Below are 6,398 nucleotides of genomic sequence, written 5' to 3' on the forward strand. Positions count from 1 at the left end.
TGAGCTGTGCAGCCAATGTGGAAAGTCAAACTTTTCATTTCTGTTCCTATAGCATCCCTCAAAATGATGTATAAATAAGAACCCGCTGAATTAAGCAGGTGATGCCCAGCACCGAATCCAGTGATTAATGGCCCCTGCACAGTAATTTATGGGAAAATAAATTTATGGGAGCCTGGGCGTTATCATGACCATCTTTACCAAGTACGATCGCTCAATACATGTATAAGATATCGCCCTCCCTAGAAAACACAAAACAAATGTACATTATCTATTTTCTCCCGTGTTATGAACCTCGGCAGACAGATTCTGCTGACATCCCTGAGAAGACAGACCGTCTCTGCTTAACACGCTTAAAAACATATTTTCCTATGTTAACCCGACACTGTAGAGTTCCACTGCCAGGAAGAGAGCTAGTAGGTCAAAATAAAGAATTCTATATATACTGTTTATACTTACGCCTCATCCTTAAAAGGCAACGTGTGTGTGTGTGTGTGTGTGTGTGTGTGTGTGTGTGTGTGTGTGTGTGTGTGTGTGCTGAATGAATAGAAACGCTTCCCAATGGAAATAGAGAATTTAAAATGGCTGGAGAATCACTGCTTATTTCTGCACGGATTTTTAAAGAGCAGCTTTAGCCTTTCACGCTTGCCTTACGACGCTGGAAAAGATCCGGATCCGTGATACACAAAGAAGTTTATTTGATATATAGAGTGGAGCCATAAGCCATATTTTATGCATAACAGTGATTAAACGGAAGGTTGATATATTTCCCCAGGACGAGAACCACGGAGAAAGGCTCGCATTTTCATAACTTCCCTTTTGGGGGGCATTTTTAAATTATTTAAGTCGAAGAATAAAATGACTTGTTTGTGAATTTACATGCTCTTTTTAATCATCTTTAGGTAATGCTGAGATGGCAGAGACGCTAAATTACAGGCAGCAGTGGGAATCTGCCGTGTAAAAGGCACGGGATCATTTCGTCTATGGGCCCATGAGGAATATTCTGTTCGAGAAGTGGAGACAGAAGAAAATTACCTAACTCGTGAAGCGCACATTAGGAGCAGAGTCAGCGGCTGTGAATGCGTATCCGACAACAAACCATTATGTGTCTTTGGTTTAATTACATGCGCTTACCACACACCTGTACCGGAGTGGAGGCTGCTCTCTGCTTTGAGCCGTGGTTTTCTCTATCAAAACAGCATTAGCATTACGAAGCTTATCAAGGCTCTGTAACGTTCTCTGGCTGGAGTCCTTTAATCTGTTCACAACCTGAATAAGACCCGGTGGCGGTGGGTGGTGGTGGTGGGGGGACTAAGAAACATTTTAATCACATTAGCAAATGATTTCTAAATTTAGAGCTGGAGTGAATTTTATAAGCACAGAGAGAAACACCAGCAAATCACCACTAAGCCTTTGTAAATCAACCTGCTACTTAGGAGGAAAATTAAAAAGTTAGATGGATTCAACATTTAATTTTTTTTCCCCCCTGGAGCTCCATCTTCAAGAATCTTAATTATCTGCTGTGATCCAGAGTACTTCAGAGCAGGATACTCTCGAACTTCCAAATACTTAGTCGTGGACAGCTCTTAGCACATCACGTCAAACTGATGATCCAGACAATGTTATCCTTGAAATCATCGCAGCTAAATAGAAATATTGATACAATGGGAAAATTGCACAGTTTAAGTAGTTGCGTATAGGTAACTGTTTCAAAAAGAAAGAAACTCCATGAAATAGTTCATTTATACACATTACCCACACCCCTTACTTCTAACCCTAACCCTTCTGGTTTGACACACAGCGCAGTTGTGTCTAAAGCATGCTAACATCATGCCTCACTCCACATCCATCCTTCAATCCAGTGGTCCTCGCTTTGCAGAAAGACACACGTGAGCACGCACCACAGCAGGCCACACATCCCGACGAACACAATCCTATTATCACAACGAAAATGATACCATTTCAGAGGCATAAACAACAAATGGTGCCCAATGCCCAGAGAAAATTAAAATTCTATTTGGGATTCCCACAGGGTCTTGGATTCAGTCCCACAGATGAAGTTTGATAGTTTCTCAGGAAGATAAAAGCTTAATAATAAGGGGTTTGGACCCATGAAAAATATGATAATAATAATAGCAAGAATAATGTGATTGATTTATAAATCCATACCAGCAAGGAACAGATGGTGGTGTGAAAAAAATGCACTCATTTTAGTACAGGCTCTTAACAGGAAACAAATATGAACTGTATTTTTTACAAATACAGAAAACTCACCCACAAAGATGCAAATGGATTTTTAGAAATAAATCTCTAGTAAGTTTTAAGATAAAAAAGCACCAAGTATGATGGATAGAGCAAAAAAAATAAACAATTATTTCCTACTGATGATATATTTTAAGGACTTTATGAGCCCTTCATTCACGAATTAGAGACACTTAAGTAAATAGGTCATGTTTAAATGTTACATTTTAAGTTCCCAAATGAATTTACCTGTATTTATATAGATTATCTATCAGATCTTTTTACGTAGAAATAATTGTTTTGTTCAACACTGCTACAAAAATTTTCTCATGAATTGCTTTTAACAATGAGGTCATCCGCAATGAGCAGAAGAATGAATGATGTTTTAAAATTTAGATTATTTCTACAACGTCTATTACGTATTTTTGCAAGTCAGCAAATTGTTTCATTTTTCTCTCTCTCGTATGGTAATTTAATCTGGGTATTTATTTCATTTTCCATAACCTATTGGAAGAGAGACTAACTACCCTCCAGTATACACTATTACATTATACATTCAAAACGGACACTATAAATTATGTGATCTAACAAAAAACGATTAATGGTTTATGGGGAAGAGACAACCATGAAACCTCAGCTGCTGGCAACAGGATGCTATTTTCCTGTTCCCTGCTGGGGGAAAAAAAGGAACCCACAGAGTCTCTGTTTAAAGAATTTTATTGCAGTCATTCTCTTTGACATGTCACTGTTTATAAGGAGAAGGGACATAAGGGGCCCCAGGTTGACTTTAAGTCTCTGCCATGGACCAACCAGACAGCAGAACATGTATTCTAAAGCTATGCCTCCAGTACCCTTTGATGCGGGTTCATCCTGAGACAGTTTGTGACGGTGGAGCGGGATGGTGGTATTATTCTGCTGTATGTCCTGGGCCAGAGGTGCACATGCCAGCTACACTTCCTCTCTGCTTGTTAGCAGTGAGTGGGAAAGACCTCTTCATGAATAAATTGACTTGGTAGGGGCTGGGGAGATGTCACAGAAGATAAAAAGTAGTTGCCATTGTAGGCATGAGCACCTGAGGTAGGAACCACAGAACCTGTGTGAAGCTGTGTATTGTGACCTGCACGTGCAATTGTAGCACTCCTATTGGTCCAGATCGCCCAACAGAGACTGAGCACTAAGTCAAGGGTGTCGTCTAATCCCCCACGTTGTCCACACTCACATAAACATGCACACATTACTATCATATGCACACATAAAATCAAAGTAAAATGTAAAATGACTGTTTAAGTTCTTAAGCCTTTATGACTACTTTGGAATTAGCCAGAGGTCATTTGAATGGAGATGTCCTTTTGTGAGGCTATGTTATTGAAATAAAGTGTATTTTCACAATACATCAGTACAATGGGGATAACCTTTGTGCATACACACACACACACACACACACACACACACACACACACACACCATAGAATATAGAATACATAATACAGAATGCAGAATACAGAATATAGAATACAGAATACAGAATTAATAGTTGTGTCTGTGGTTGTATTTACAAATTGGGTCTTCACAGTGAAATGACAGTACAGTGTATTGGATCAAGTATAAAGCCAATAACTGGTGTCTTGATCAGAGAAAGGGAAGGGAAATTCTAATATAGAGGATTCAGACAGAGTGAATGTCATGTAAGAATAGAGGCAGACATTGGGTGGTACCACTGTAAATGAATATCTGCTGGTAACCTACCAGGAACAAGAGGAGGATTCACTCCTTTGTCCTGCAGAAGCCTGGACCCGGGACTTGGGACCTGGGACCTGGGACCTGGGACATCCTGAACTGCAAGAAAACCCATTTGTGCTGTTGTAAGCCCCCAGAGGTGCAGATAAGAAACAACCATCCACTTTCTGTCTGGAGAGTTCTTGATTTCCAACTGTCCTAGGACCATAGACTCATCTTCTGTTGTGAGGTCCTTTTTATCTATCCTCATTGCCACTAAAATCACTGACGGCTTGAAAGAAAACAATGCCATTGAAAGTTGGAAGTCAAGACTGCTGTGGGCTGAGGCCTAGGAAAGCGCTCATTCCCTCGTATTGAGAGCTGCAGCTTCTATCTCCGGTTGCCTCTGGTTCAACTTCCACTATCAATGGGAACTGGATTCCCTATGAAAAATGAGCATATCAACCACTTAATAATAATGGTGTATTAAAATTTTAAACTTCCCAGGAAGAGGAAAAAAAAGCTATTGGCAGAATTAGAAGCTTTTGGTGGATTGTACAGAGTTCCTATGTTTTGTACAATGAGTATGACTTGTTTCCTTTTTAAAAGAAAGAAAAATCAATAGGTTCCTGCCTGTGTAAGGTATGAATTTCTGTTTTTCTAGATCTGATGTTTGCCTGACATGGTACAAAAAAAATAAGGCAACTGGCTGTAGGACCACCATCATTTTCTTGCCTTGTAATTTTTTGTTAAACACACACACACACACACACACACACACACACACACACACACACACACACGCAGTCAGGATAGCACTCGCATACACATACATTCCTAGGAAAGAAGTTCGCTTTATCAGCACCAAATGTGGAGAGAAACCACTTTTCTACCTGGTCCTTAACCCATTCTGCCCACCCTCACACACTTTCTGTTTTGAGTAAGTCCTTTGAACCTCTAATTAGAGGAAATCGGCCTGTCTGTGATCAGAGACCTGACAGGATATGAACGAGGACCCCAAGGTTTCCAAATGCCCACTGAGTCACACTGGAGAATGCCCTGAGTACACAGTAACAGGTGCAGCACCTGGAGGGGACGCTCAGGATCTAGCTCTGATTCCTAGAAATTGTGCTGTATGGGATATGAATGTGAAAAATATCTTGGAGGTTTATGGCACCATCAATTTTTAAAAACCAAAACTCTTTCAAGACTTCTTGTTAATCTCAGAGCAAACAATATCGTTAAAACAACTTATGAGGGCAGAAGGATTCAGACCTGCTCTGCCAACTACATTCCCCAAGCTCCCCATTCTGCTTCATATTGCCTTCAGCCCCTCAGATGTGACGTTCTCACATAGCACGGGCATGTACAATAGTTCTCTTTAGCTGAGGCTTGCTTTGCATGCATTCAGTTACACACAGCCAGCTGCATTCTAAAGTATCACACGGAAGATTCTGGAAGTTAAGAATGTACACATTTGGTTGGGGATTTGGCTCAGTGGTAGACCGCTTGCCTAGCAAACGCAAGGCCCTGGGTTCGGTCCCCAGCTCCGAAAAAAAAAAAAAAAAAAAAAAAAAAAAAAGAATGTACACATTTTGAATCAAGCTTCTTTCTACTTTGACACACTCCTTGTCCTGTGTATCCACGTTGCCTATGCAATCCACCCACCTGCCACTTCCCACCATCTCAGATATTGTATAGACTTTCCTGGCATTGCAGGCAAAGTATATATTTGTGTATATAAATCCAACACACACAGACACACAGTATGCACAGGGTTTTAGGAAGTCACAGAGGATCTCAAGGTGTGTCTCCCTCTACCTACAATTCTTCTCTTTGCCCTTGCACTTTACATTTCTGCTGGGGTCTCTGTTTCCTTGAGTAACCTTCTGTTGCCTTTCACAGTCAAATGCCTATACTTTATCCTACACTATTGTAACATTCTCCTTCTCAGCACTGACCAATAGGGGAATCTTACATGATTAGTGCGATTAATTCATCATTGCCTATTACAGTCTATAGGATTTGTGATTTAGGTGGTTTTGGGGATTAAATGCAGGACACATGCTAAGTAAGCATCCAACCATTGAGATGCATCCACACTACTTTTCATTCTTGTTTTTGTATTTATTTCAGAACCTTGTCTCGCTAAGTGGCTCAGGCTGATCTTGAACTCCGTCTACAGCTCAGGTAGGCCTTGAACTTGCAACCCTCCTGCCTCAAGTATACAAGGCTATGCCTCCACACCCAGCTGATTTTTTTCTTTCTTTCGTTTTGTTATGTTTAGTTTTTGTTATCACTGGACCACTTAGACAGTGCCTGGCCCATACCAGATGCTAAGCAAATACTTAGTGAGAAGATTTATAAGTGAGCTAGAAATACAAACTTTTCAATTTAATGTTGGTATTAATTGAACACATGTGGTGCTTTTCCTGAGTTCCATT

The sequence above is a fragment of the Rattus rattus genome, chromosome 7, assembly GCF_011064425.1.
Source record: "Rattus rattus isolate New Zealand chromosome 7, Rrattus_CSIRO_v1, whole genome shotgun sequence".
NCBI lineage: Eukaryota > Metazoa > Chordata > Mammalia > Rodentia > Muridae > Rattus > Rattus rattus.